Consider the following 20577-nt stretch of genomic DNA (forward strand, 5'->3'; position numbering starts at 1 on the left):
GAAAGTTGACTGAGGGGACTGGTCTAGCTCAGGAGTTCACAACTTCAGCCCTCCACCTGTTGTTGGACTACAACTCCCATCATCCCCAGACACAGTGGCCAGTAGGTAGTGATGATGGAAATTGTAGTACCCCGATATTTGGGAATCCAGGTTTGGGGCCTCCAGAGATTCCTTTGCTCCTTCTCCTGGAAACACAATTTCCAGGATTCTCTGGGGAGAGGAAAGCCCTTACATAGGAACATAGGAAGCTGCCATATACTGAGTCAGACCACTGGTCCATCTAGCTCATTATTGTCTACCCAGACTGGTAGCGGCTTCTCCAAGGTTGTAGGCAGGAATCTTTCTCAGTCCCATCTTGGAGCTGCTGCCAGGGAGGGAACCTGGAACCTGTAGATGCTCTTCCCAGAGCGGCTCCATCCCCTGAGAGGAAGATCTTCCAGTGCTCACATGTGGTCTCCCATTCAAATGCAACCAGGGTGGACCCTGCTTAGCTAAGGGGACAGGTCATGCTTTCGACCACAAGACCAGCTCTCCTCTCCTTCTATTTAGTGTGGCTAGGGATGATGGAAATTGTAGTCCAATGACAGCTGGTTTCCTTCAGGCTGCCCACTCTTGGTTCTGGAGCTAACCATGAATGCAGGGGTACCCAACCTGTAGTCCTTCAGATGTTTCTAAACTACAGCTCCCATCATCCCCCAGCCATAATAAATTGTAGCTGTGGATGATGGGAGCTGTAGTTCATCAACATCTGGAGGACCGCAAGTCTGGAACCCCTGTGCTAATGCATGCCAAGGTAACTCTGGTTTCAGAGTTGGGCGCAGCCGAGGCACATGGTCTTTCTCTCCTACAATCTCACTGTAAATATGTATTTATGCTTATCAGAACAGATGCACGTTTTCATTATTGGAATAAACCAGACGAAACGTTTGACAAGTCACACTTGTTTGGCAAAGAAACCTCTGCCTCTACTCACTGCCTATGGATTCAGGATTCAGTGGGGCACTAACGTTTTCACTGGGGTGTCCACGTCTGGGTTTTCAGGCACCCCTGTGGTCCTGGTGGCTTCCTGTGGCTGAAGACACCACAGTATGCTGCCACCTTTTCAAAGTTTGCACATCTGCACAGTGGTCAAATTCGGTGCCTCTCAGATCCCACTGTCTGCCGGGCCACCAAAAAAAGGCAAAGTCTTCACACCATGGATCAGACCAGAGGTCCATCTACACCTGGGGTCCCCAGAAGTTGTACTACAGCTCCCTTTGGCCATTGCAACTGTGACCAATGGGAGCTGCAGTCCAGTTTCAGGTACCTTTCTTCCTCGGAAGCAGAAGAGGACGAGGTTGTGACTGGCTTGAGGGAGTATTCTTCAGGCCGAGAAGTTTCCTGCTCTTTGTGTTCAAGCCCTCCACTCCACGCCCCTCCCCACTGAGTTCCATTAGCTCAACACACTTGGTTGTCTGTTAACTGTTCTCAGAGTCTGTGAACATTCCATCCCATTGTATTACATTGGGGGAGTTACATCCCACCCCCAATGAGAGAAATCAATGTCCCTGCAGGTTACCTCCAGTCTGCCGGTACCCCCCACTTGACTGCAGGTGCTCTGGTTATGAGTTCATAAGGATCATGACATTGCCAGCTCTTTCAGAAATACATATAAGATAATAAAACAGGCCTTGTAGGTCAGATCTGGCCCAGAAGGTGCTACCAGGAGCTTTTCTGGCCAGCAGCCTTTACCACAGGTTTACTGCGAGGCTTTGCTGCAAGTTCAAAGTTGCTCAAAATAACAAACACAAAAAGTTGATTCTTTTTACCCTGGATGTAAATCGGGCTACATTTTAATGCACGATGAAAAACCCGAATCGTGTGTGAACTGCTCCTCGATAACTCGCAGGGGCTCTGGGGTAAATCTGGCCGATATGTGAACGCACACCCTCCATTCCGGAGGGGATGCGAACTGAACGTTCGCCAGCGTGGTGTAGTGGTTAGAGTGCTCGACTAGGACCGGGGAGACCCGAGTTCAAATCCCCATTCAGCCATGAGACTTGCTGGGTGACTCTGGGACAGTCAGCCTAACCTACTTCACAGGGTTGTTGTGAGGAGAAACTCAAGTCTGTAGTACACCGCTCTGGGCTCCTTGGAGGAAGAGCAGGATATCAATGAAAAATAATAATAATAATAATAATAATAATAATTAAACACCGGGTGTGTAAAACTTCCTGGCCACCTCATCTTAGAAGAATCCTTTGAGTTCATCAGCCTCATCCCACCTGCATTTTTCAGCAAATATTGACTGGGAAGCCTATACCTGAAACAACGGCTGCAGCCAACACGCTTCAGGAAAAGGTGTAAACCTACCTGTGAAAAGCAAATCAGACACCTGGCGTCTCTGCTGCCTTGTGGAACAAAAGACCCTGTGTCCAGGGCATTTCCATGGCTATCAGTGATTTACATGGGCTGGCAAGGAAGGGAATGAGAGCCGAGCTTTTGAATCTGCGCCTCCACTTCCTTATTACTTTCCAGACTCTTCTGCCTTTCCATCCATTTGGCACACTTGGATAGTTTTTTTTTTATTTATTTATTGTTCAATTTATGCACCGCCTTTCATTAAAAACAATCCCAAGGCAGCTTACAAAAGTTAAAACACATATAATAAAAATGACAGTTAAACATATTTCACTAAAAATATAAAAACCAATCTGATTTAAAATAGATAATATACAAACACAGAAAACTATACATGGATAAAATGTATGGATATCCATACATGACATGGATAGCCTATGGGTTCGGGCAGAAAGCCAGGATTCCTGGATCTCGCAGCTTCCATTTTGGAATATCCCGTTATCTAGTCCTCATAGAGATATAGGGCCTGCGGGAAAGTAACTTGCCTAGGCAGCAAGAGGTTGCCGGTTCGAATCCCCACTGATCTGTTTCCCAGACTATGGGAAACACCTATATTGGGTGGTAGCGATACAGGAAGATGCTGAAAGGCATCATCTCATCCTGCGCGGGAGGAGGCAATGGTCAACCCCTCCTGTATTCTACGAAAGACAACCACAGGGCTCTGGGCGCCACGAGTCAACACCGACTCGATTACTTTTACTCTCTCCTAGGTGGACCTCAGTGGTCGTCTAGGGCTCCAGTTCTTGGGGGGCGCCTAAACAGTGCCAGAACAGAGCACTGAGATTATTATTTCTCTCCCTCTTGGATTGCACGCCTGAAGTACTGCAGAGTGGTGGAAGAATGTTATAAGGTATCATCCTGCCCCCTGCTCCCCAAAGGGCCTCCACATTCTGCACCCCACATGACACTGTTTTCTTTGTTCATTGCTCCTGCCCCCAATCAAAAGCTAGTTTCCTGAGCTGCACTCCCACCCTAGAAGATGAGTTCCCTTCCTCAGCATTCATTGTTCAAAAAGAAGTGGTCTCCGGCTGGATTTCCAAATTGCCAGCCACATCCTTTCATCGCCAAAGGGGTCAAGTTTTGCTCCCGGAAGAGAAATCTCTCCCACTGTGTCCTCAAACCAGCACAGTCAAAACCTGGGACTCGGCATTTCTCGGCTGGGGGTTGCCGAAACCAAATTTTGCCCGGTCGCCAAAAACCTCAGGGCCAACCCTGTGGAGATAAGTTTGAAAAGGTCCAGGAACGGCCTGCCGAAATCTCCAAAATAAGAGCCGCCTTCACTTCTGTTGTACACACACACACACACTGCCTCTTGATCAATTTTAAAAACACATTAAGGCTTTTCACATGACCGGGCAAGTAGGCAGGGGTTGTGGGGGGGGTGTGGCAAGGTCCAACCCAGACGATCGGGAAAATCTGCTAGGAGTGCGTCTCACACTAAACAGTAGCAGATCTCCAGAGACTGGGTCAATGCGTCCCGGCCTCCGGATATCCCACAATGCATTGCGCAATAAGCATGAGGCGTTGGAGGGTAGCTCCATGAGGTGGGCACTCTAGGCAGCCAACTCTGTGTATGCTTGTGCTGTGTGCAGCTCAAGCATACACACGACCCCATACCGGGAGCGAAGGGCGTGCTTGCTCCCTTTAACCCAGGTAAAAGCCCGGGTACAAAGCCGTGGGGGTTTGTGGGGGAGGCACGGTTGGGATCGAGCTCCATTCTGCACATGAACCCTACCCAGGTGGGGCTTTCCTAACCTGGGTCGGGCTGCTCGTGTGCACAGCCTGTTAAACATGTTTTCAGTTTGTTTTTTTAATGTTTTTTTTTAAGTTTTGCTAAGTGTGTGTGTGTGTGTGTTACATTTATAAACCACCCCATCTGAAGGCTCTGGGCAGTGCACAACAAGTTTGAAAGGACACAAAAACACACACTATTTAAAACACAGTGCTCAAAACCACATTAAAACCATTCAAAACCAATTAAAAGACTTTAAAAAACCGTTTAAGAACCTTGGAAGGCCAGGCCAAACCAGTACGTTTTTAGGGCCCTCTTAAAGGCCGACAGCGAGCCTAAACAGCAGATATCTGCCAGGAGTGCATTCCATAGGCCAGGGGCTACTACAGAGAAGGCCCGGTTCCGAGTCGCCACCAGACGTATCGGTGGTAACCGGAGACTGACCTCTCCGGATGACCTTAATGTGTGGTGGGGATCACGCAGAAGAAGGCGCTCGCTGAGGTAACTCGGGCCTAAGCCGTTCAGGGCTTGAAAGGTCATAACCAGCACTTCGTATTTCGCCCGGAAACGTATCGGCAGCCAGTTCAACTGTTTTAAAACAGGCATAATATGGTCTCTCCGGGTTACCACAGAGACCAGTCTAAACCGGACTACCCAAATAGACGACGACTCTGAATTTAAGATGGCCCCCTTTAAAATACAGGTTATACTGTATTTACTCGAAAGGAACAGGAATCTGGATTTAAGGCAACCCCCTGATTTCTGACATCAAAGAACTTGGGGGAAATCCAGTCTTGGATTCAGTTAAATACAGTATGTGCCCACATGGCAAGATTCCATGCAAGATTCCCACATGGCAAGATTCCCCAATGTGTTACAACACAGGCAAAGATTTGAGCGTGGGGAGAAGCCCCGGAAAAATGGCAATTTTGCAACATTTTGTTCTCAAACTGGGGCAGGTCTCCCAATTTCCCCCAGTTGTTGGTGGTTGTTTTTTTTAAGCCACTCTCACATTCTGACTTTCTCCCCGCAACCCACCTCGGTTTTTAAGACCTGTGCCAATTCTACAGACTTTGCTTTTCCTGCTCATAATCCCTCCGAGATCTGTTGACCGAAAACAGTTGGGAAGAAGACGGCGCGCGCACACACACACACACACACACACACTCCAGCGCCTTTTGGGCCACGCTTTCACCCGCTTTGCATGGCCCTAATTTGCTAACCAAAGCAGTCCAGAGAGCTGGCTGGCTCCATTTCTCAAACATAGGCATGAAGATGTTGGGGGGTGTGGGGGGGGGAAGCAGAAGGCTTCAAGTTCCCTCCCTGGCAGCATCTCCAAGATAGGGCTGAGAGAGATTCCTACCTGCAACCTGGGAGAAGCCGCTGCTGCCAGTCTGGGTAGACAATGCTGAGCGAGATAGATCAAGGGTCTGACTCAGTATACGGCAGCTTCCTATGTTCCTATGAGAGAGAGAGAGAGAGAGAGAGAGGTTGGTCTTGTGGTAGCAAGCATGACATGTCTGTTCTGGGAAGAGCATCTAGGTTCCAAGTTCCCTCCCTGGCAGCATCTCCAAGATAGAGCGGAGAGAGATTCCTGTCTGCAACCCCCACCAAGCATAACCCTTTGGGGACAGGGAGCCATTTTATTTAATTATTTACATTTATGTAAACTCCTTTGGGAACTTTTGTTGAAAAGCGGTATAGAAATATTTGTCGTATTGTATCCATACATAAAGGGCCTACATAAATATATGTGCCTTCCTCATCCAAACGACTCAGGAAACCAGAAGCCTAACATTTTAATTGATATCATCTGTATTTCTGTAATGTTAATCACTTTGTTTACTTACATATTTACTGTATTTACCCGAATCAAAGACAAGGAGAACTAGTCTTGTGGTAGCAAGCATGACTTGTCACCTTAGCTAAGCAGGGTCTGCCCTGGTTGCATATGAAAGGGAGACTAGAAGTGTGAGCATTGGAAGAGATTCCCCTTCTTAGGGGATGGAGCCACTCTGGGAAGAGCATCTAGGCTCCAAGTTCCCTCCCTGGCAGCTTCTCCAAGATCGGGCTGAGAGAGATTCCTGCCTGCAACCTTGGAGAAGCCGCTGCCAGTCTGGGTAGACAATACTGAGCTAGATAGACCAAGGGTCTGACTCAGTATATGGCAGCTTCCTGTGTCCTATGACACTGAATTTAAGATGACTCCCACTTAAAAAGGAGAGGTTAAATACAGGTTATACCTTCATTTACTCAAAAAGAACAAGAGTGTAACATCAAAAAACTTGGGGATGGGTGAGAGGAGGAATTAGACTTAGATTCAAGTAAATATAGGACTTATGAATACGGATACGATGGATATTTATACACTGCTTTTCAACGAAAGTTCCCAAAGTGGTTTACATAGATATAAATAAATAAGATGGCTCCCTGTCCCCAAAGGGCTTACAATCTAAAAAACCAACATAAGATAGACACCAGCAACAGCCACTGGAGGGATGCTGTGCTGGAAACAGATAGGGCCAGTTGCTCTCCCCGTGCTCAATAAAGAGAACCACCACTTTTAAAAGGCGCCTCTTTGATCAGTTAGCAAGGGGTTATATACTTACAATTATATTCCCCTCTTCCTCCAAGAAGCCCAGTGCAGTGTACGCGGTTATGTTTCTCCTCACAACAACCCTGTGAGGTCGATTAGACTGAGAGCTGAGTGAGTGCTCCAAGGTCACCCAGCGGGTTTCATGGTTGAAAAAGGGGATTTGAAAGGGACTCTCCCAAGTCCTAGTCCAACGCTCTAACCACTACGCCACACAGGCTCTTCAATCCTTTATTAATCACAATTCATAAAGAAGGATTTTTATTTTTATTTTTATTTTTTTTGCTGGCTAAGGGCACCCTTCTGGGATCCAGAACGGACTTGTCCCTATCCGTTCAGTGCTTTAATTGTCATCTCTATATCTCTTACTGTTGTTTTCTTTTCTCTTCTTTTCTTGTTAAATGCGGGCTGGAAAGACGGGAACATGGAAATCTGAAGCTGGGGAGGAACCTCACCCAAAGCTTAGCTTTGGGGTGATAAGTTTATCAGGCCATGCCGGCTGCTAACCGTCAGCCTGAGAAGACAGCCTGTTAGGGAGGGGTGCCAGTGCCCCGGGCAAGATAGGTCAACCCTGGCCTTATCTGGGCCCCAGACGAACACACAGATCCCCAGAGAGCTTCCACCCCCCCCCAACTACTCCGTCCAAACAACAGACAGATTGGCAGAGAGTGGGGCTGGGGGTCGGACAAGAGTGACAGGCCTTCTGGGCCCTCGAATATGCAGATAGGCCCCATGCAAACGATGCGAAAAAAAGCAACAGACCAGTTGCAAATGGGGATATAAAAATCTCCAGGAAATGCAAACAGTGAGGGCACGGAACCCACAGGGCTTATGAAAAGATTGCAACTCAGCTCTCGGTGCCAATTGGCCGGTTTCACAGAGCGGGGAAATCGCCTTTCTCCAAAGAGGACCCCAAGTGGCTTACAAAAGGGCAGCGTCTTGTGGGAGCATGCATGAATTGTCCCCTTTGCTAAGCAGGGTCTGCCCTGGTTTGCATTCGAATGGGAGACTCCATGTGAGCCTTGTCTGTAAGTGAGTCCCCTGAGGGCGTGGGGCTGCTTTGCGAAGAGCATCTGCCTGCTTGCATGAAGAGAGTTCCAGGTTCGCTCCCTGGCAGCATCTCCAGATTGGGCTGAGAGAGACTCCTGCCTGCAGACTTGGAGAAGCCGCTGCCAGTCTGGGTAGACAATACTAGTCCAACTCGGGAAAAGGCAGTTTCCTATGTTTATAGGAATATCGGAAGCTGCCTTCTACCGAGTCCGACCCTTGGTCCATCTAGCTCAGTATTGTCTACACAGACTGGCTATACAGAAATTGTCTACACAGACGACACAGCTGAATTTGAATTGACTGGACTCGAATCTGCTTGCACAAAATGGGATTTGTTCTAATCGAATCAAATTCAGGTGAATTTGAATCAAATCAAATCAAATTCATGCAAATGTGATTCGAGTTCAGATGAATTCAAATCGATTCAAATGAATCCCATCCTGTGCAAGCAGATTCGAGTCGAATCGATTCAAATTTGATTCAAATTTGAATCGATTCAGTCAAATTTTCTACACCTTCCTGGCTTCCATTCTGTGTGGACAGTACTGAGCTAGAAGGACCAATGGATTGATTGAACAGAAGCAGTAGCAGCCAGTGAGGCCTGCTCTGGGCAGCGAAGGTAGCAGGATATAATTTTAAAAGCAGCCCCAACTTACCCACTGCCAGCACCCGGAATCCTTAGGGAACTGGCGGTGGCTGAAACCAGCATCCCGCAGGTAGGGTCACCTGCCTCCGCCACCCAACTGGCCTCCGCACATGCATGGCAGCCATTTGAGCAGCCAACACAGCATGTTTTGGGTTAGTGGCCCTTGTGGCTGTGGATGATGGGAGTTGTAGTCCAACAACATTCCAAGCTTGGAAACCCCTGTTTGAGCTCACCCTCTCAATTCATGCAGAGTCAGCTTGGACCCTTCAAAGCTTCCAGCAATAAGGGCCTTTTGTGCTCCCCACAAAATGAATCATTCCCCCCACCCTTTTCTGGATCATTTCAAAAAGGACTGCCTTATCTTCCCTCCGGAGTGGTTTTCTATTTTGGAGCACCAATTGCGTTTTTGATTATGACTAAGAATCTGCCCTGTTCTTCCTCCCTGTTCGGGGCCATCTATCTCTGGACTCACTAGGGAACAGCAGGAAGCTTAAAAAAAAAAAAAAAACCAACAACCACAGAAGACCAAAAGCAAAGGAAAACCACTGCCGAATCCGACTGTTCCTCAAGCAGTGACATCTTCTGGCATTCGGGTGACTCAGCCTGTCCATCTTCTGCAGCGGTCGAGAGGCTGCTAGTATCTTCTTGCACGTCTGAGCCAATGGATAAATCTGTCCCGAAATGCACAATATTAATTAATGCCAGCTGGCCAGCTTTATGGTGCTGAAGATCACGGGCCTCGGAGTTCAAGGGGCCAGAAGATGTTTCTGCTGTATTTTGTTTGTGTGGGCGGGGGCGGAATCCATCAAGGATCTCGTAGGAGGACCCTGCAAGGATCTGACGCTGAAGCAGGATTTGCTCTCTGGAAACTGATGCTCAATTTAATTTTATGCCCAATTTGTGCATTTACGATGATGACGAGGAATACTTGGATACCGCTTTTCAATCAAAGTTCCCAAAGGCGGTTTACATAGAGAAATTTAAAAAATAAATAAACTCACCTCTCTAGGTTTAGACCCAGCTCAATTGCTGGAATCGGGTCTAGCGAATGCTCAAAGAGTAGTGAGACAACGCCTTGTTGATATTGAGACCCTAGAGAACTGGGCTGTACTTCCAGGGTTTTATAGAGTAATAAGAACTAAGATGGATTCCCCCCCCCCCCCCGCAAAATATCTGTCGACCATAACTTTTTCTAAGGTACAATGGATATTCACGAGAGTAAGGGCTAATTCCTTTCCATCTGCACTTTTCGCTGGGAGGTTTCAGGGTGTGCCTTTAGAGGAACAATGCTATAGTTGCAGGTCAGGAGATACAGAAAGTGTTCCACATATTCTTCTTCACTGCAAATTCCATTTATACCCTAGGGAATGTCTTATTGCTCCTTTAATATGTAAACTGGTAGATCAATCTGATGGGAATCTTGTTAAACATCTGCTCTCAGATAAAGATGCTTCAATTTCTATTTCTGTAGCTCAGTCTAGTTATATTGCTTTTAAGAGGTATAATGGGACATCATCCTAATTGTAAACTGTACATTTATTTATTGTTTGTTTGTTTACTAGTTTTTATTTTCTGTTTGGTCTAATGACCGTAAATAAAATTACAATACAATACAATACAAAAAAATAAACAAAGATAGCTCCCTGTCCCCAAAGGGCTCACACTCTAAAAAAGAAACATAAGATAGACTGTGGTGGGGATGGATAGGGCCAGTTGCTCTCCTCCTGCTAAATATAAGATAATCAGCACTTTTAAAAGGTGCCTCTTTGCTCAGTTAGCGTCTGTACATAAACTAGATATTATAATGACACCCTAAGTCGTGAGATCCCTCCTCCAAAGGGAATCTGAAATCCCAAGAAGCATTTATTTGGATCCCGACAGTTGATTTATTTTGAGCGGTATGATTATGTTGTTCTGATATCTCTTGAAACAAACAAACCAACAAAACATCCCCTTGGCTTTGTGTGTTTCCCCCTGTTTTACTGTTACATTTTGGAGTATATGGCATTCAAAAGAGAAGCATTTAGGAATTAGCGGAGGAGAATTCTGACACACACACACCCCATTCTTAATCTCTCTCTTCAACAATTGGTGGGGAAAGATAGGAACTTAGGAAGCTGCCATCTACTGAGTCAGACCATTGGTCCCTCTAGCTGAGTATTGTCTTCACAGACTGGCAGCGGCTTCTCCAAGGTTGCAGGCAGGAATCTCTCTCAGCCCTGTCTTGGAGATGCCGCCAGGGAGGGAACTTGGGACCTAGATGCTCTTCCCAGAGCGGCTACATCCCTTGAAGCAGGGGCATAGCAAGGTTAGAATGGGCCCAGAGACTAGATTTTAAAACGGGCCCCCAGCCGCTCAAAGTCCAGGGCCTCCGCACACCCCAGGCCCCCAAGGATTTAAGTCTGATATTTCAAAATAAGTCTGCTGCCTGGAAATACATTTCACTGAATACACACATGCACACTTCACAATATATAGCGATGTACAACGAATACTATATATTTGTGCTACTTTGAATGCCCAGAACACACTAGAAACACTAATTATTAAAACGAGCCCCTCGCTGCTGCAGATTAGCAAAGGAGACTTTCAACCATGCCGTGAGAGCCTATGTATATTTTCTCAGAATTCTGAACAAATTCGGGAAAGTTTGATTCCAGGAGGTTTTTCACAGGAGGCTTTTAAAGGCCCTTTAACACACCTCTCCTCTGGAACGGAGGTGCTGCATTCACATGTGGGCCAGACTGACCCTGAAGTCCCTGCGAGTTCTTGGGGAGCAGTTCACACACAAGAACAATACAATAAAATAAAAGCACCACACACATGCTTCACAGTTCTCACTCAGCCCTTCTGGGTTGCAAAACAACTTGAACATAAATGCAATTATAAGGTGCATTATAAATGAATAATATAATATAATATAATATAATATAATATAATATAATATAATATAATATAATATAATATTGTTTGTTCCAGAAGTTTTTCTAATTTTCTGCCATGAAACAAGCCACTTAAAGGACTTTTTTGAGAGTGCTTGTTTTTAAAGCCAGCAAATTTTCCCAGCTGTTTTAAATTAAATATTCAGAGACTTCTCAGTCTCTCCCAACCCCCCCCCCATATCAAAGCCCTATGGCAAGCAGAGCCCTATATATCCGGAGCGGGGGGGTGGGGGGTAGCCACAAAAAGGAATTCACATCCTACCTGGCAAAGGCTGGGTTGGGCTGGGCAGAGGGTCTGCTGCAGAGAACTGTGGTGGCCACTATGGCTACCTCCTTCCTGGCTTGCCTGGGGCCTGCCGGCCTACTCGAGTTCAGGCTTCCGCGAGGCCTACACGGAGGCGGGGAGAGAAGGAGCTCATTGCAGGCAGCTGGCCCTGCTGCTTCGATTGCCGGCCAGGAGGACAAGCAGGGCAAGTGGCTGAGGGGCCTTGGGGCTGGGCAGGGGGCCATGGGGCAGTCATGTGAGGCGTCTCGGGGTGGGGTGGGGGGCCTCCAGGCAGTGGGGCCCCCAGACAACTGTCTCCCCTTGCCTAATCGTAATTCCGCCCATCCCCTGAGGGGACTCTCTCGCAGGGCTCACACAGCAAGTCTCCCATCCGTATGCAACCAGGGCGGACCCTGCTGAGCTAAGGGGACAAGTCATGCTGGCGACCCCAAGGCCAGCAATCCTCTCCCAACATAGGAAGCTGCCATATACTGAGTCAGACCCTGGGTCCATCTTGCTCAGTATTGTCAACACAGACTGGCAGCGGCTTCTCCAGGGTTGCAGGCAGGAGTCTCTCTCTCAGCCCCATCTTGGAGATCCTGCCAGGGAGGGAACTTGGGACCTAGAAGCTCTTCCCAGAGCGGCTCCATCCTCTGGGGGGAATGTCTTGCAGTGCTCACACTTCCAGTCTCCCATTCAGATGCAACCAGGGCGGAAGATATTTCACACACACACACACACACACACAACACATCACACGCACACGGTTTCATCACACAACCCTAAACAGGGGCCTAGTTCGTACAGTCATTCAAACCTCGCTGTAATGAGGGTTACCCACATGAGTGTGACTGTGTGAACTGTGCCCAAGTGGCTTCTGGCCCGAGATGAATATGAGACTCCTGCCTTGGGGTGCATTCACACAAGCATATGAATGTTGGGTAGCCCACATTAAACCTAGATTTGGACCATGGTGTGAACCAGGTCAGGCTGGGAAGGGGGCCACCTAGCCATGGTGGGAGGGCTCAGCATACTTCTGATTGGTGGTCATGTAAACCTGAACGTCATAAGAACATAAGAGCAGCCCTGCTGGATCAGGCCCAAGGAGGCCCATCTAGTCCAGCATCCTGTTTCGCACAGTGGCCCACCAGATGCCGCTGGAAGCCACAGGCAGGAGCTGCTGCTGCCCTTTATCGCTTCTGGCCACCTGCCTCCGCTGTCCTCGGCTTGCCCGTCCCTCGGGTGATTCAGCAGAATCCTCCCCGGGAGAAAAACGAGCCCCAGAGTGAACAAATCACAATGTGAATCACAAGAGCAACGGGAGGAAAATTACAACACAGAAGCTCAAGAGAAGCCAGCTGCTCTCTCTGTGTGTGTGTGTGTGTGTGTGTGTGTGTGTGTGCAGGGTGAGTGTGTGTGATGTGGTGTGTATGAGTGTGAAATATGTGAGTGTGTGAGATGTGTGTGTGCTGTGTGTGGCGTGGATGTGTGTGTGTGAAGTGTGCATGTGAAGAGTGTGTGTGATGTGTGTGTGAAATGTATGTTTGTGAAGTGTGTGAAATGTATGTGTGGTGTGTGTGCATGTAATATGTACAGGTGAAACTCGGAAAATTAGAATATCGTGCAAAAGTCCATTAATTTCAGTAATGCAAATTAAAAGGTGAAACTGATATATGAGACAGACGCATGACATGCAAAGCGAGATAAGTCAAGCCTTCATTTGTTATAATTGTGATGATCATGGCGTACAGCTCATGAAAACCCCAAATCCACAATCCCAGAAAATTAGAATATTACATGGAACCAAGAAGACAAGGATTGAAGAAAAGAACAATATCGGCCCTCTGAAAAGTATAAGCATGCATATGTATTCAGTACTTGGTTTGGGCCCCTTTTGCAGCAATTACTGCCTCAATGCGGCGTGGCATGGATGCTATCAGCCTGTGGCACGGATGAGGTATTATGGAAGACCAGGATGCTTCATTAGCGGCCTTCAGCAATTCTGCATTGTTTGGTCTCATGTCTCTCATCCTTCTCTTGGCAATGCCCCATAGATTCTCTATGGGGTCAGGTCAGGCGAGTTTGCTGGCCAATCAAGCACAGTACGCTGTATACTTTTCAGAGGTCCGATATTGTTCTATTCTACAATCCTTGTCTTCTTGGTTCCATGTAATATTCTAATTTTCTGAGATTGTGGATTTGGGGTTTTCATGAGCTGTACGCCATGATCATCACAATTATAACAAATTAAGGCTTGACTTGTCTCGCTTTGCATGTAATGTGTCTGTCTCATATATCAGTTTCACCTTTTAATTTGCATTACTGAAATTAATGGACTTTTGCACGATATTCTAATTTTCTGAGTTTCACCTGTATGTGATGTTGTTGTACCCCAACAAAGGGAGGTTCTTTTCTGGGTCAGTAGCCAAACACTTCACCAGCCGAGAAGGATGTAAAAGGCTTTATTTGCTCTATAGTAGCAACGGTCATGGATAGCTCTCACTCAAATCCAAGACCCCGTCCATTTACAAGCATGACATATTTATAACCTAGGAGATACTGCCCCTTTCCTTTGTCTGGACTTTCAGTAAATTTCCAGCTAACTTCTGCGCATGTACTCTTTTAGGTGAATACCTCATCACCCCTTATCTAGTCTCTCCTGGCCCTCCTTGGTACAGAAAAGCAACTCCTTATAAGGAATCCCCTAGGCCCCCCTTACACAGACAGAATATATCAAAGGTAACATGGCTTCGGTCTGGTTCAGGCCTACACCAATGTGTATGTGTGAAGTGTGTATGAAATATATCCTATCTAATAAAAGGCTTGGTGTCCGTCCGTGGACGGACACCAAGCGTGTGTCCGTGCCTCCCTGGCCTCTTCTGGGCATGCGCGAAGCGCATGGCCAGAAGGAGCCAGGGAGGCAGGACCGCCAGCACCCGGCGGCCATCTTGGGCGGCCAGAAGCGGCCGCCCCGAAGAAGCCGGGTAAGTGGCGGCAGGGGACACTGGCCGAGGCGGCGGCAAAGCCGCCGCCTCAGCCAGAGGAGGCGGCGCGGCCGAGGAGGCGGCAGAGCCATGGCCGAGGCCTGGCCGTGCCGCCGCTTACCCGGCTTCTTCGGGGCGGCTGCTTCTGGCCGCCCAGGATGGCCGCCGGATGAGGCGGCAGACAAAACAATGCGGCGGTGGGCCCGGGCAGCGGTGGGCCAGGCCGGAGCCGCGGTGGGTGGCGGGCCCAGCCGGAGCCGCGGGCGGCGGTAGGTGGCGGGCCCGGCCGGAGCCGCGGGCGGCGGTAGGTGGCGGGCCCGGCCAAAGCCGCGGGCGGCGGTAGGTGGCGGGCCCGGCCGGAGCCCCGGGCGGCGGTAGGTGGCGGGCCCGGCCGGAGCCCCGGGCGCCGGGGAGTGGCGGGAGAGGGAATGGCGGCGAACGTCTGGAGCGCAGAGCTCCACTAGCGCCCGTTAACCAACGGGCTACAAAACCACTAGTATGTGATATGTACGTATGTGATGGGTGTGTATTGTGTGCATGTGTGATGTGTGTGAAATGTGTGTGGGGTGTGTGTGTGATGTATAGTGTGTGTGAAATGTGTGTTTGTGAAATCTGGGTGTGTGAAGTGTGCGTGTGTGGTGTGTGTATGAAATGTGTGTGTGAAATGAGTTTGCGCAGTGTGAGTGTGGTGTGTGTGTGTGAAGTGTGTGACGTCTCTGTGTGTAAAACGTGTGCACGATGTGTACATGTGTGATGCATGAAGTGTGTGTGTGTGATGTGTGTGCATGTGTGGTGTGTGTGAAATGTGTGTATGATGAATCCGTGTGTGTGAAATGTGTGTGTGATGTATAGTGTATGCGTGTGATGTGTGTGTATTGTGTGCATTTGTGATGTGTGTGTGAAATGTGTGTGTTTGAAATCACACAATCATCGCTTCAGCACACGATCATCACCTCAGCTGGGCTCTGCCAGCTCACGATCATGGCTGACGAGGGCTCCAGTGCTGAACTCAAAGCTAGCCCAGCCCTGCTTCTCAATGGAAGGTCCTCCAAGAAGGGCCTGTACGCCTTCCCAGCATTCTTTGTGCTGCCAGCAGGCTGGAAAAGGCTTCATGACATCAGCAGCTGCCCTCCCATTGGCCGTGAAGGAGCATGAGGCGGACACAGGCCCACCAAAGATGCACCAGCCTCAGGATCATAGAGTGTGTTTTGCAGGCTGGCGCTGTGCATCCATTGGTGGCAGCCGCTCTATGCACAGCTCTCTATGGTTCCTGTGTGTGGGAGCGCATGATGGCTGGCTAGAAAAGGAGTGAAGGTCCTCAGGATTACAGGACCAGGGTACGAGGGCTCTCCTCTCCTCTACCCTTGGTTAAAAGTTGGACACAAAAACTTTTTTAACTTATATGCTGAACTTATATTCAATTTATATGCTGAACATATACTGAGAGAAGCTGGATGGGAAGAAGATGAGTGTGGTTTTAAAGTTGGAGGAAGAAACAGCAATAACCGGCGCTACGCTGATGACACCACTCTGATATGTGACCACTCTGATATATATATGATATCATATATATATGTGATATATAACTGAGAATGTGGACGATCTGCAAGCTCTAGTAATGAAAGCCAAGGAGCACAGTGGAAAAATGGGACTCCGACTAAATGTCCAGAAGACTAAACTAATGACAACGGGTACAGCAACCAGCCTCAGAATTGATAATGAAGACATTGGAGTGGCAGGTAGCTTCTGCCTTTTAGGTTCGACCGTCAACAGTCAAGGATCCAGCAGTCAAGAAATACGCCGCAGACTCGCACTTAGCAGGGTTGCAATGAAGGTCTTGGAAAGGAGATTGAGATGCCGTGACGGGTCTACACCTACAAAGATGAGAATCGTTCAGACCGTGGTTTTCCCTGTGACACTCTATGGATGCGAAAGCTGGACTTTGAAGAAGCAAGAGAGAAAAAGTATTGACGCTTTTGAACTTGGGTGCGAGAGAAGACTTTTGAGGATCCCACGGACAGCCAGGAAAATAAACAAATGGATCATAGAACAGAAGAATCCAGAATTTTCACTTGAGGCACAAATGACCAGGCTCAAACTATCATACTTTGGACACATGATGTGAAGACCCAGCTCCCTTGAGAAGTCCATCATGCTGGGAAAACTTGAAGGAAAGAGAAGAAGAGGATGACCAGCAGCAAGGTGGATGGACTCAGTGACGACAGCAATGAAAGCATCACTGAGAGAGCTTCAAGGCCAAGTTGAAGGCAGATCATCCTGGAGAGAATCTCTCTGTGTGGTTGCTAAGAGTTTGCACTGACTTGACAGCAATCAATCAATCAATCAATCAATCAATCAATCACAAAAACTGGGTAGCCCTGCAGGAGGGAAGTGTGTGAGTTTTGAGGATCGTGCAAATCTGGGTAGCTTGCCTCTTTGATTGATTGATTGATTAAGTGCTGTCAAATCGGTGCCGACTCTTATCGACCACATCTCCAGGCTGGGCTGGTAAAGAACCCTGCCTGAAATCTTGGAGAGCCGCTGCCAATCAGCGTAGACAACGCTGAACTAGACGGACCCATGGTCGGACTCAGCATGGCAGCTTCCTATGTCCCTATGCTTCCATGATTTCAGTGGTTTTCAAATGTTCTCCCTTCAGGAGACATTTACGACATCAAATGATCGCCGAGGAATCCCTGAGCATCTATCACGGAACTGCTGTGGAGGAAAACTGGTCTAGCATTTTCAAGAGTGCTGGAATTGCTTCAACGCACACTGACAACGGCCCTGAAGCAGACACGTTTGCTCAAAGCACTTTCTCCACACTCTCAAGCGTTACATCACACCCTAGGTTTTCGCAGGGCGCTGGTCAATCCTGAACCCCGCCACTTTTCTGCGGAAACAGAAAGGTTTCCCCGGAACACACCCAATCTGTGGCCACAAATCGCAGAAAATCAGTACCGCTGTGGGCAAGGAAAGGTTTGTTTGCTACTCAGAATCTAGGGGTTGAGCAACCTCCGATAAGCTTTTGAGGAACTACAGGGTTCCCCAGAATCTGGTGGAAACCATTGCTTTATAAACTGACTGATAGGATGCAGGAAATGGTACCATATTTACCCGAACAGAAGGCCACTCTGAAGCTAAGACGACCCCCTTTTAAAAACACAGAGGCTGCTCTCATGCGCAGCCTAGGCTAGGAATGCCCAGCCTGGGTACGGTTCGCGTAAGAACCGCCGGGATCGGGCCCAGCGAGCGCTCCCTTAACTTGGGCTACTCGCTCGTGTGCGAGCCGGGCTGCTTTCGTGTGCGAGTCGGGCTGCTCTGAGGGCCTGTGTCTTGGGCAAATCCCCCAGTGAATTGCACATTAGGGATGTGCGCGGATTAGTTCATGCACTCCCTGGAGGCAGGTGGGGGGGTGTCCTTACCTGCCCTTACCTGCCTTGCTGCTTTCCCCCCACCGGCGCTCTCCCCAAAACCGCTGGCACCGGGCTGCAGCGTACCTCCTTGCAGCCCTGGTCAGTGTTGAACCGGAAGTGGCTGGCGCACATGTGCATCAGCCACATCCAGTACGACGCTGCCCTGGTCACATCCCTTTTGTGCATATCGCGTAGTGCATTGTGGGATTTCTGGAAGCTGGGACGACGGGTCATAGGAAACTGCCATTTACTGAGTCAGACCATTGGTCTATCTAGCTCAGTATCGTCTTCACAGACTGGCAGCGGCTTCTCCAAGGTTGCAGGCAGGAGTCTCTCTCAGCCCTATCTTGGAGATGCTGCTGGGGAGGGAACTTGGAACCTTCTGCTCTTCCCAGAGTGGCTCCATCCCAAGGGGAATCTCTTCCAGTGCTCACACATCAAGTCTCCCATTCATATGCAACCAGGGCAGACCCTGCTTAGCTATGGGGACAAGTCATGCTGGCTACCACCAGACCAGCGCTCCTCTCCTAAGAGTCCCAGAGGGTCCCAGCCTCTGTTTACTGTTTACAAAGTCCCACTGAAATTAAAGGGACGGAGAAGGCAATGCCTAACTTGTCCTTTTAATCTGTGTAATTTTCTTCACAATGCAGGCCACTTAATTTAAAAAACAAAACAAAACATAAAAACCATTTCCCTATAGCCTGCAGCTGTTTTTCAGACATTTATCAAACAGTGCCCCCAACCTACACCAAGGGAATAACACCCTTGCTTAGCTATGTTTTTGGGTAAGGTAAAGTGTGCCGTCGAGTCGGTGTTGACTCCAGGTGCCCACAGCGCCCTGTGGTTGTCTTTGGTAGAATACAGGAGGGGTGGACCATTGCCTCCTCCCGCGCAGGATGAGATGATGCCTTTCAGCATCTTCCTGGATCGCTGGTGGTCAGCTTACGGAGGTGTGTGCCTAGGTAACTTTGGAGCCTAGACTTAGAGGCCTTTGGAGGCCTCCCTTCCCTGCAAATTAAGCATCATCCTGCTCGACTGGGTGACCACCCCACCCAGGACAGACTAAAGTGGATTTCGGGGGGCCCAAAATCCTGGGGTAAGGGCGCCTCTGCCTGCTTAGCAAACAGAGATAAAATTCATGACTTTTAAGAAAGTCCCATATTTACTTATAGTCCTTCATGATGAAGCACATGCGAAAACACTAACAACTGATATCTAGACAGTTTTTCAAGGACTATTTGATTACACCTGAGAATATCGGAATGTGCTTACCCAAGTTTATTTGTTTAAACCTTGGAATACGGAGTTAAACTTACTATTTTCTATATATGGGAGACCCATGAAGATTTTCACAAGACCCTGGTTGGAGTGAATTATTGAAGAAATTTAACCCATTGGGTCAATGCAGAAGTTCAGCTTCTCCTTTTACATCATTGCATTTCCAAGAGTTTATCTCTATCTGTTTATGGCATTTTTGCAATGGGCTTCACTGTCCTCTACTCCTCTCCAGTACTGGATGGATTTTTCTACCTAATTATGGACTTTCACTCTTTGGACACCGGAATATTTATTAGTACTTATGTATAGCTTTAGTATAATTTTTGTATTATAACTGCTTATATTCCCATATATTTTGGTTTATGGTTATCTATCTTGTAAATTATGGTTCTTATATTTATATTGATTGCACTGATTTTCTAAATTGTATATATGAATTGTGATTTATTATTATTTCTTGTTTACACAGTCAGACAGGTGTTATTGACTGGTTTGTTTTACCCAGACATTGAGTCCTTCCCAAGGACCTGGGATGGCTGAATTTTATTGTCAATGGTTATAGATATCGTCGCAGAATATAGGCTGTTCCCAGTAAAGCTGCTTTTTGTAATTGGCTGGTGGTGATTTCTGTGGCCCCTATGGTGTTGAGGTGCTCTTCAAGGTCTTTTGGAACTGCACCCAGGGCGCCGATTACCACTGGGATTATTTTGGTCTTTTTCTGCCACAGCCTTTCAATTTCAATTTGTAGATCATTGTATTTGGTGATTTTTTCTATTTCTTTTTCTTCTATTCTGCTATCCCCTGGTATTGCAGTGTCAATTATTTTAACTTGTTTTTCTTTCTTCTCTACAGTTGTTGTTGTTGTTGTTGTTATTTATTTTTACATTTTATATCCCACTCTTCCTCCAAGGAGCCCAGAGCGGTGTACTACATACTTGAGTTTCTCTTTCACAACAACCCTGTGAAGTAGGTTAGGCTGAGAGAGAAGTGACTGGCCCAGAGTCACCCAGCTAGTCTCCTGGCTGAAGGGGGATTTGAACTCGGGTCTCCCTGGTCCCTGTCCAGCACTATAACCACTACATCATGCTGGCTCTATACAAATTTTTTGAGTATGGTTAATATGTTTAATATGTTTCATTAGTTTTCCCCTGCATTTTTCTTCATTTTACACGGGGTTTTTCCCCTCATTTGTGGATATTTTATGTGTTACCCTTTTGATTTGTGCTAGCAAAGGGGACAATTCATGCTTGCTACCACAAGACCAGCTCTCC

The 20577-nt window shown here is 47.8% G+C and overlaps 1 protein-coding gene across 3 annotated transcripts in view; it reads right to left on the minus strand.

The window, feature by feature from the left end:
* TTF1 (transcription termination factor 1) overlaps nucleotides 1-20577 on the minus strand; it is a 75405-nt gene that overhangs the window by 53654 nt on the left and 1174 nt on the right. Inside the window, exon 2 of one of the 3 annotated variants that reach the window (XM_053281970.1) lies at nucleotides 5496-5593. The exons of 1 other annotated variant lie outside the window; for it this stretch is intronic. The gene's annotated coding sequence lies outside the window, so the exon portion shown is untranslated. Of the gene's footprint in view, nucleotides 1-5495; nucleotides 5594-11625; nucleotides 11648-20577 lie in introns of those variants that run through there. One more of the 3 variants, XM_053281972.1, reaches the window with a different exon arrangement.

Source organism: Hemicordylus capensis, chromosome 17 (assembly GCF_027244095.1).
Source record: "Hemicordylus capensis ecotype Gifberg chromosome 17, rHemCap1.1.pri, whole genome shotgun sequence".
NCBI lineage: Eukaryota > Metazoa > Chordata > Lepidosauria > Squamata > Cordylidae > Hemicordylus > Hemicordylus capensis.